The sequence below is a fragment of the Hevea brasiliensis genome, chromosome 10 (assembly GCF_030052815.1).
Source record: "Hevea brasiliensis isolate MT/VB/25A 57/8 chromosome 10, ASM3005281v1, whole genome shotgun sequence".
In the NCBI taxonomy this organism is placed as follows: Eukaryota; Viridiplantae; Streptophyta; class Magnoliopsida; order Malpighiales; family Euphorbiaceae; genus Hevea; species Hevea brasiliensis.
In genome coordinates, this window is record NC_079502.1 from 81011261 (window position 1) to 81023022 (window position 11762).

An 11762-nucleotide genomic window follows, 5' to 3' on the forward strand; every position below is an offset into this window, starting at 1 on the left:
GTCATAGGTGTCAAATTTATACTGACCGAATAAATGTCCCCCCCCCCCTAAACTTTATAATTTGATAACTCCATGGTTGTTCGCAATGTGGGGTATCAATTTCATTGCTCCAATTACTCCTAAAGCTTCCAACAAGCATATATTCTTTGGTAGCTATTGATTATTTCACTAAATAGGTTGAGGCCACTTCATATGCTCATATCACTCAGAATGCAGTCATAAAGTTTCTGAAGTGCAACATCATTTACAAATATGGCCTCCCTAGTGAGATTATCACTAATAATGCTAAGAATTAAAATGGCTCAAATGTCAAGAAATTGTGTGAATACTAGAAGATTCATCACCTCAATTCATCACCATATCAGCCTTAAATGAATGGAACTGTTGGTAAAATGACTATCACTTACAAAGATTGGTACGACATGCGTCCTTTCACTCTTCCTACTTACTGAACTACAGTAAGAACATCAATTAAGGAAACTCCATATTCATTAGTGTATGGGATGGAGGCAGTTTTTCTAATAGAAGTAGAAATTCCCTCTCTACGATTCTTGATGGAAGCAGAATTAGATGAAACTAAATGCATCAAAACATGACTCGATCAACTTAATTCAATTGATGAGAAAAGGCTAGCCGTAGTTTGCCATGGATAATTATATAAAAGCAAAATGGCTAGAACATTTGACAAGAAAGTATGCCCTCAAGAATCTTAGCCTGTAGATCTTATTTTGAAGAAAATATTGCCAAACCAAAGTGACCTTCAGGGTAAATGTTCACCAAATTATGAGGGACCATATGTAGTGAAGAAAGCCTTTTCTAGTGGTACTTTCATCTTGACTCATATGGATGGCAGAGAACTACCAAAATCAGTAAATGCAAATGTTGTAAAAAGTTATTATGCCTAAAAAAAAAATCAGGAGTGAAAACCTGAAAAGGCGCTCCTAGCAAAATGAGGGAAAGAGGCCAAAAACTCGAAAGGGCACTTTCTATAAAATTAGGAAAGGATAACAACTCGAAATGGTATACTAAAAAGTGATTTAAAAAAAAGGATAAAAACCCATAAAGGGTGTCCTTTAAAAACCTATAGGATATAGAATGGAGGGATAAGGAGGGCCAATATATCTGAAGTGGCAAAACAATGTTACTAATGGCCATGGCAAAGAGGTTCTCTTTTGGCATTGCTGATATTCACGGTAATGAGTAATTTTAAAAGCTAATCAAAAGGAAATCATGAGATTATCTTATTCTTTCTTTAAAAATTGTAAACTTCTAATGTACCTTGCCTTCTTATTGTTAAAAGCCTATATTCAAACAAATTACTTTGAAATTCCTATTATCATACCTTATGCATAACTTACTTCTTACTTTTACTTTGGAATATGCACTATTTTCTTATTTGTTTTATTATAAAATAAGAATTTTCAAACATAGGTAACTATATATATTTCTTTGAAATTGCATTGGATAAGGTAATAGATAGTTAGTAGCATACAAGCATGAGAAACTACTAAAGGGACTAGGACACAAACTACCAATACTGTAAAAAAAAAAAGAGGTGGGAGTGAAAACTTAAAAAGGTGCTCCTAGTAAAATTAGAGAAAGAAGGTGAAAATCTAAAAGGGCACCTTTTGCAAAATGAGGGAAGGATGAAAATTCGATGGGCATCATGAAAAAGTGATAAGAAAAAAAAAATGGTGAATAAAATAAAGGAAAAGTGGAATAGAAAAAGATAAAACATCTGATATTTAGAACTACCATTGATCCTCTAACCAACTCCTTGTTTTTGACAAGGTTAAGTTAACTCTCAATGGTGAGTAAGATTTTTCATCAGATTTTCTTTCAAGTTGAAATATTAATAAAATCATGCATGTATTATCCTTATTTAGTTCCACCATATTTAATGAATTCAAAATTTAGACACTTGTTAATAGTAGTAATTAAGCATCCATTATATGCTTAGCTTTCCCCTAATAAACATATGCTCAAAATCAACATTTTCATTCATCAAGTAGGTAAGTGGCCAATGGAAGGAAGCAACACCTTTGCAAGTCATTCGACCTTAATATCTTCAGCTCCATTTTAGTTTTTTGCAGTCGACCTTTAGTTGTAAGGCCATATGTTGACATTTTCTTGCATTTAATTACCTACAGTTCTTTTGAGTTTGTTTCTTATTTAATTAGCTTGTTAATATTTTTTTGATGTTATTAGGTGTTTACAAAAGCATGGAAGAGCTTATAAAGCATAAATAGGTGAATTGAGCACAAAAAGAAGGAAAGCACGCATTGAGCATTTTAAGGCATATGAAGGTGCGAATTTGATAAAGACTTAGCCAATGACAAAATAGGCTTATAGGGGTCTTATTCATTGTATTTGGAGGCTAATGGTGAAAAATGAACAAATTTGGGCATTAAACTCATGTTGAGCTTTGGACAACCTTAATGGAGCTTGTATGTGATCCATTATTTAGAGTTTGAATTTAACCTTATCGGCTAAGATAGACCTTAATTAACATATTTTAAGGTGATATATGATAAATGAGTGCAATTGGGCAAGATTATATTAAGGGTCGCATGTTGAGTGTGTTTGGGCTTATTATGTTCAATTATGAGGGACCAGGAATTAAGGCCTTAATTCCTGGGTTTAATTATTTTATTTAAGGCCCAAAATAAATAAAATAGAGGTGTATGGATCCCTTAGGTTGTGCAAGTGGCAGATCTATATAAGGAGAGTTGTTTTTAACTTGTTTTCCTACTTTAACTAGGATTCTTGAGAGAAAATTAAGTTAGAATGCAACTAAGACTTCCAAATCAGATATGGAGTCTTAGTTAACCTATATTTCTTTATAAAAATGGTCCAAAATATAAATCTGGAGCTCATCAATTCTATTCTACTCATAATGACCTACTTCCCTCTTTGTGCAGTCAAAGGTGTCAATTGCTTGATCTAGTTACTAGTATGATTTCTTCTTCTTCTTTTGGCTTGTGGAGAGCTTCTACATCCCTTTGGAGTGTATGGCATCATCATCAACATCAGATTCAAGTTGTTTAAATTTCATTCATAAAGGGCAATATGTTCTTCTTTTTTTTGTCATTTTAATTGTGTTTTCTTTTATTACCTTGAGTGAGCAGTCTCCTTATTCAGTAGAGAAGATTGTTGAAATCGTGGAATAATTATCATGAGACTATTTTGAGCTATTAATTAAATCAGTATTTTCTTCACTTGAATATATATGTTTCTGTTGTAATGCATGAAAGATGGCATATTTAATTATTTAATAGGCCTACTAATTAATTATTCATGTATGTCTAATGCTAGTGTAGTTGATTAAGTCCATAATTGCTTAATAACTTTACATCAGTAACAAAGGTGATATTGTGCGAATTCATCATATTACTTAGAGATTCATAGTCTAGGTTAAATGATTATGCTGCTTGCTGTGTAATTGTTATCTAGAATTAGTGATGTTTCTCTAGTATGTTAAAGCTTCCATTGAGCTGAATCTTGCACTTGATTAAGGTTGTTCAATTGGTTACGGGTTAATTAGATGCTTGCTTTGGTTAATCTAATAAGTAAGGAAAGATACGGAAATTGACGCTTGTTTGTGAAATTAATGCTTGTTTGTTTTCTATGGCCAATTTATTTAAGTGAATGAATTATTCCATTAGAGTCAATGATTGATAGTTAATTTTCATGGTGGATACATATATCTCTACTGAGCTATTTACATATTGTGATATTTGTTTTACTTGTATTCTTGTCACTTTGATCATTAATGATTTGCATACTTTTAGCATTTATTGTAATTTTCTTAGTTTAGCTTCTTTAGAATTACTAAAATTTAAAACCCTCTATTTTCTTTATTGTTAGTGTGTGTGAGTACTTGAGTTTACCTTGCTAGTTGGTTAATTATTCTTTGTGGGATCGACCTCTGTTTGCTCTTGCTACAAGTTAGTTAGTCAAGTAGAGTATTTTATTTAATTGGTGCATTTGGTACAAATCAATTCAACTTGCTAATTGGCCAATCATTCTCTGTGGGATCAACCTCTTTTTGCTCTTACTACAAGTTTGTTAGTCTAGTAAAGTATTTTATTCAAGTGGTGCAATCGGCACATATCAAATTTTGGAATCATTGCCATTGGAGTGATTTTGCATTAACTAATAAATCTAAATTCGAGAGTGTTTAAAGTTTGTTTTTGAGTTCTCCTTCAAATTATATGTCTGGTAGGGATATCAACATAAGGCTTCAATGCATTAGGGAGTTTGTGAAACATCAATTAGAATTTTTAAACTTATCTCAAAACATCCCTTTTGTTACTACAAGCATACCACCTATTTGAAGAACAACTTGCAAATCCTTTCATTCAACCTTTAGAGTAAGAAACTGAAATAGTATGAATGGTTGTGAATCAAAATGCCAATCCTACTTTAAAGGAGTTGGCCGCTCCTAACACTAATCAATAACCATTGTGTATTGAGTATCTGGCTTTAACGATGCCTTTAGAATTGAAATCATGATTGATACATCTTTTGCTTTCTTTTCATGGTCTTATAGGTGAAGACCCTTATAAACATTTGAATGAGTTCCATGTGGTATGCTCTACTATGAAACCAATAGGTATCACTAAAGAGCAAATCAAGCTTAGAGCTTTTCCATTCTCTTTAACTGATTCAGCTGAGGATTGGCTCTACTGTTTACCATTAAGATCCATCACCTTATGGAATGACATGAATAGTCTTTTCTTAGAGAAAAACTTTTTAGCCTCTAAAGCTACCAATATAACAAAGGAAATTTGTGGCATCATACAATACAATGGAGAGTCCTTACATGAGCATTGGGAGAGGTTTGAGAAATTGTGTGCTATTTGCTCCCATCATCAAATTAGTGATTTATTGCTCATCAAGTACTGTTATGAAGGGCTTCTCTCAACTGAAAGAAGCATGATTGATGCTACAAGTGGTGGTGCCTTGGTTGCTAAGTCTCCTAAAGCTGCTAGGAACTTTATTGCAAATATGGCTGCCAATTTTCAATAATTTGGCACTAGGCATAATGCACCACAAAAAAGAGTGAGTGAGGTAAGTCATTCTTCTTTAAAAAATCAAATAGCCAATCTTACCTCTCTTATAGGCCAATTAGATGTAGGTAATGTGCAACAAGTCAAAAAGTGTGGAATTTACTCACTACACAGGCATGCAACTGACATGTGCCCAACATTACAAAATGATCCAAGTGAGCAAGTTAGTGCTATGGACATATTTCCCGGATCGCCACAAAGGAGATATGATCCTTACTTTAATACATACAATCCAGGATGGGGAGATCACCCCAATTTGAGCTATGGTGATTAAACACCAAGGAACAACTTTCCTAATGGTCTTCCAGGTTTCTAACAAGCACAACCACAATACCACCAAAAGCAACCAGCTGTGCCATCTCAAAACCAATATGTAACTTGAGGATATGGTCAAAACTCTTACATCCAATTCTTTACAATTCTAGAAAGAGAAAAGGACAAGTATTTAAAACTTGGAGAATCAAATTAGCCAACTAGCTTCCTCAGTAATTATATTAAAAGCATAAGAGTTAGGTAAGCTTTTTTCCTAAAGTTTTATCATTCACAAAGAAAATGCTATTGCAATTATGTTAAGGAGTGGAAAAGAGTTGGAAGAACCACTAAAAAGGACCATAGAAAAAGAGAAAGCAAAGGAAGTAGAAAAGGAACTTGAACCATCAAAAGAGACAAATGCATTATGTTCATCATCTAAGGTAACAACTCCTGCTCCTAATCCTAATTTTAAAGTCCTACCCCCTTACCTAGTAGATTTGCAAACTCTAAGAAAGAAGAAGAAGGGAAGGAGATTCTTGATATATTAGAAAGGTGGAAGTAAACATTTCTCTCTTAGATGCTATTAAGTGATTGCATAAGTATGCCAAATTTCTAAAAGAATTATGCATTTTCAAGAGGGAATTGAGAGGTAATGAGAAGGTAAATATGGGGCAGAATATTTCAGCTATCATATAAAAGAAGCCCCACCACCCCCCCTCCCCCCGCCGCCCCCAACCAAAGGTGCAAAGATCTGGGTATGGCAAGATTGTTAATACTAGATTTGAAAGAGCTATGTTAGATTTAGTGCACCTATAGATGTCATGCCTAGATTTATATATGCTTTATTGAACTTAGGACCATTGCAAAATACTAATGTTATCATACAATTAGCTAATAGGTCAAATGCACATCCTAATGGTGTGATTGAGGGTGTTTTAGTGTAAGTGATTGAATTGGTTTTTCTTATTGATTTTTATGTTCTTAACATGGAGGATGACCATTCTTCTAATTCATCTCCAATTTTGTTAGGTATACCTTTTCTTAAGAGATATAGGATAAAAATTGATGTGATGATGGTTCACTCATTATGGAATTTGATAGTGAGATTTGTAGGTTTCAAATTTTTTATGTCATGTGATATCCCAGTGATATGCATTCTGTTTGTCATTTAAATGTGATTGATGATTGTTTTAATGAGATTTTTGAGCTAGGTGATGAGGATATATTGAAGATGGCACTTTGCCATAATTTAAAGAACACTTAAATGAAGAAGAAAGGCTTATTGGAGTGTTGAAAGAGCATAATAGTGCTATTGGATGGCCATAGCTACACCAAAGGTATAAGCACCTCCACATGCATGCACTGTATCTTACTTAAAGAAGGTGAAAAACCATTTAGAGAGGGCTAAAGAAGGCTAAATCCGCCCTTGATTTGAGGTTATGAAGAAGGAGATTCTACCCAATTTCTTATTCTAAGTGGGTGAGTCCAATCCATATGTCTAAGAATACCAGTATCACAGTTATGAAGAATCAAGATGATAAGCTTGTCCTCACTGGAGTTTAAAATGGATGGAGAGTGTACTATTACAAGCTTAATGCTGCTACAAGGAAGGATCACTTTCCATCACCATTCATAGAGTAAATGCTTGGAAGGCTAGTTAGTCATGCTTTTTATTGCTTTCTTGATGGTTATTCTTGTTATAATCAAATTGTTATAATGCTTGAAGACTAAGAGAAAATGACTTTTGGTTGTCCTTTCATCTCTTTTGCTTATCATTGTATGCCTTTTGGCCTTTATAATGCTCTACCTGTCTTTCAATGGTGTATGGTTAGTATCTTTCTGATTTTGTTGAGTGCATCATTGAAGTATTTATGGATGATTTTACTAATCTTAAGATATATGCATCGATTAATGACTTTTTCTTTAAATCAAAAGACTTTATGGTATCATTGAACTTAATATACCACAGGCAAAAAGCTTACTTAAGTCTATATATTGATTTCTTAAGTTTACACACCATATGACCTTTTTCTTCAATTGAAAAACCTTTAGGTTGGTCTATATAAACTTTCTCTTTAGGTTCTCCATTTAGAAAGGCTGTTTTACATCAATTAGGTGTAACTCTAAATCATAATGAGCCACCAATGCCATAATATTTCTTAATGAGTCTAATTCTTAATAAGTCTTTCTTTGAGACTAATGAGAAAGTCTTTTTATAGTCAACACCATCCTTAGGAATTTAACCCTTGGTAATAAGTTTTGATTTATATCGTTCAAGATTGCCATTTAAGTCACGCTTGGTCTTAAAGACCACCCATTAACACCCAACTCGTTTAGATCTTTTAGGAAATTCGATAAAATCCCATATTTTATTTTTGTTCTATGGATTTTAACTCATCTTTCATGGCATCTAACCACTTATCAGACTCAGTACTTTCCTATGGCTTATGAAAATGAAATGAATCTTTATTGATTCCTTATATCAAAATCTAAATCTTCCAGGTAAAGCACATAGTCATTAGCAATTGCCAATCTCTTTTTTCTTTGAGATCTTCTTAATGGCATTTTTTTTTATTCACCTTCATTAGTTCTTCTTAGGTTAGCTTCTTAAGAGTGTGTTTCATTATCATGTTGTTTAGCATTGTTAGAACATTCAACAACTACTAGAACAACACATGGACTTGAGGTGGATATAGAAACATTAATAGGCACAAGAAAATCAACTTTAATTTACTATATATCCACATCCTGTCTCCTAACACTCCCACTAACTTCATCATTCTTTAAGGAATCTAGCATTACCAGTTTCCATAATTCTTGGACTATAGTTTGGAATATAAAATCCATACCATTTACATTTCTTTGAATGACTAATAAAGTATACACTTATCATTTGACAATCTAATATCTTTTCATGTGGATTATAAATTCTTGCTCCCACTTAACAACTCAACATACAAGTGCCTTAAACTAGCTTTTCTTCCAGTTAATAATTCATAAGATGTTTTTAAGACTACCTTACTAGGAATCCTATTTAATAAGTATAAAGTGGTTTTAAGCGCATACATCCATAAAGATATAAGTAAAGAAGAGTTACTTATCATACTCCTAACCATATCCAATGAAGTCCAATTTCGGCTTTCAGCCACCCCATTTTATTAAGGAGTACTTGGTGTAGTATACTATACACACATGCCATGACTTTCTAAGAACTTTACAAACAAAGCATGATATATTATCCCAATTTATTATGTTTCCCATAGTATTTACCACCTCTATTTAACCTTACTATTTTCACCTTTCTTTCTAATTACCTTTAAACCTCATTTATGTACACTTCTAGTGCATCTATTGATTTAGATTTTTCATTAAACAAATAAATATGTACATAATGTGAAAATCATTAATAAAGATGATAAAATACTTTTCTCCACTAAAAGATACATGGAGCATCAAAAGGCTTGCATATGTCGGTGTGTATTATTTCAAGGAGCTTACTACTTTTTATGGCTTCTTTCTTGTTATGTTTGGTTTGCTTTTCCTTAATGCAATCAACACACTTATCAAGATCAATAAAATCTAGACTCAGTAGATTCTCATTCTTTACCAACCTCTCTAATCTTTCTTTGAATTCATTCAGATGTATTACGCTTAATTCTAACATTGTTATAAGTGACAAAGAAGGATTTGTCAAAATTATCAAGTTTCAGTATATAGATTATTAGTAAGAATTTCAAAAACAATAATGGAATTATCATTATTATTAAATAACTGAAACATCCATGCCTAAAGTTAAACATTAAACCCAAATTCATTAAGTTTTGAAACAAAAATGACATTCCTAGAAATTAAAGGCACATAAAATGTCTGTAATATTTCTAGTTGATAGCCATTATCTAAGACCAAATGGTAAGTCTATATGTCTACTTGGGTTGCAATTTGGATCGTAAGGAATCTTTTGACCACATTGGATATATGAGTAGTAACACTAGAATCAAACCACCAAGTGTTATTAGGAAATTCAAACAAGTTTGATTTGAAATTTACGTAAGTATAAGGTTTACCTTTCTTTTTGAATTAAGCTTTGCGTTTTAGGAAATCTTTCTGATAATGTCCTACTTTCATACAGAAGTGATACTTATCTATCATTTGTTCCTTTTCCTCAGCTTGAGTAACATTTGAAGATCCTTTCTTTTCCTTCTTAAACTTGTAGGCTTTAACTTTAAGCCCTTTATTAGTTTCTTGACCCATAATGTTGACTAAACTAGTCCCATGATTCTTTAGTATTGTTTCATCCTAAACTAGCTTACTAGCCAATTCATTAACATTCCACTTATCCTTAATAGTGTTGTAATTAATTTGAAATGGCCCATATTTAGGAAGTAATGCATTTAGAATGAACTACACCAAGAAGGAATTATTAACTGTCATCCTTAAGATTTCTAGTTTTTATTAAAATATCACTCGTTTCAATAATGTGCTCTTTCATACTCTTTGACCCATCATACTTTATGGTCATGAGTTATACCATTAGAGTACCAATGAGTGACTTAACTTTAGAATGGAACATATCTTTCATAAGTTTAGGGTTCAAAAGTTTAAGGAATTTTTTCACATTTTTAGTTTGTGAAGTTGTAGCCCTAATGTTGTTGATAATAGTTATTAGCAAAAACATAAGGTCAATCTATTTAACCATTCCCATTGCTTATGATATAACTTCTTTTCCTCATTACTTGTATCCATAATAGCAGCGAGTTCATCTTCCAATAATGCTAAGCCAAGGTTCAAAACACCTAGATGGAATTTGACTTACACCATTCAAAGAAGTTTAACACATTAAAATAATAATAAATTAAGCTTACAAAGAAGAGAAACAACTGCAATATGATATTTATATGCTTAAAATAAAATCAGGTAACTTTAAGTAATTAGAGTATACTACAGTTCACCTTTTGGTAGATACTATAATATACTATCCTAAATTAAATGCCTTTAAACCTAATTGGAGAATAATTAACTTACATTAAATATACATATTATCTTTAGACATCTAATATATGTTTAATAAAATATTATTGTCATCATAATTTGTACTATTTATAGAATAATTGATTTACCTTTGGTTAAAATAATTAATTCTAATGACTAATGGATATCAATTAATCCATTTTTTATCATAGGCATCTATTAGTATGGATAATTGATAATTTTTATATGCATGTAAACATCATTCATAATTCGGCCACTTTAGTTACTAACAAACTATTAATTTAATTTTAGTTTAGTTTGGTCATTTTGGTGATTAACAAACTAAAACAAATATCATAAGTCATGCACATAAATTATTTATCTTAATAAAACCTATTATTTATTCAATAATTGGGTTTAATTACAATTCTTAATTAAATTGGGTAGAGAACATAATTTAATTTCTTTAATGGAAAAAGATTAAATTCCCTTTATAACACAAATTTATGTGTTAATTCAAATAAAGTTTTGGTCAAACTTTAATTATTATTATTATTATTATTATTATTATTATTATTATTATTATTATTATTATTTGCGATTTTTTTAATTTCTTCCTTATGGGAAAACTTTATTCCTAAAGAAATCTTTTTCAACACGTTGGAAACGTGTTCTTCATCCCTATGGCCAAATTCAATGAATTTCGGTTAACTTAATTTTTTTTTTTAAATTAACTACTTTTTTTGGCAAAACTAGTTCCTTCATTAATTCATCGTATTCGTGATCATGACCTAATCTCATTTGGCCATACTTAATTAATTAAATTTTTTTCTTAATTAATTCTTAATATTTAAGTTTCAATATCTACACTTTAATTCCACCTTGATCTAATATCAAGAATATTAACATCATGTTCATCATAAATTTATTGGAAGAATTTAATTGTTTAAAATTTAGAACTCTGATACCACATGTAAAAAACAAATTTTATAGATCATAACATTCATAAATAAAATGTGAATTATAAATATAAGATTCAACTATCACTGTAATAATGGACTTGAACAAATAAATTCTCACAGATTTAGAAAGCATACCTGATGCGGAGTTTAATTGAGCCATGGTAATAATTAAGAGAAACCCTTTGATTCAATAAACTGATTTCTCCCTCTTGACCCTTCTTGATTCACACACAAAACTTTAGCAATGGAAGATTTTCTTAAGATGAGCCTAATATCTTTGACTTTATGAAAAAGAATGTGTGTAACATTAAGCGTAGAGAGAGGACCAACATATACATACATATATATATATATATATATATATATATATATATATATATTCAAGACTTTGTCTGGTACGTCCATCAATTAATCCTCATACAATTAGAATTGGGATTTGTTTTAAAGTCAATATCAATTAATATCGAGCCATATTAAAGGAATTGATTTTGGCCCATTTAATTTCTTA

At 31.3% G+C, this 11762-nt stretch overlaps 1 non-coding gene across 1 annotated transcript; it reads right to left on the reverse strand.

Annotated features, from left to right (window-relative positions):
* Positions 1 to 4773: 4773 nt before the first annotated feature.
* LOC131170080 (small nucleolar RNA R71) lies at positions 4774 to 4880 on the reverse strand. Its single transcript, XR_009141022.1, has one exon. It is a non-coding gene; the product is annotated as a small nucleolar RNA R71 (small nucleolar RNA).
* Between the last annotated feature and the right edge of the window lie 6882 nt (positions 4881 to 11762).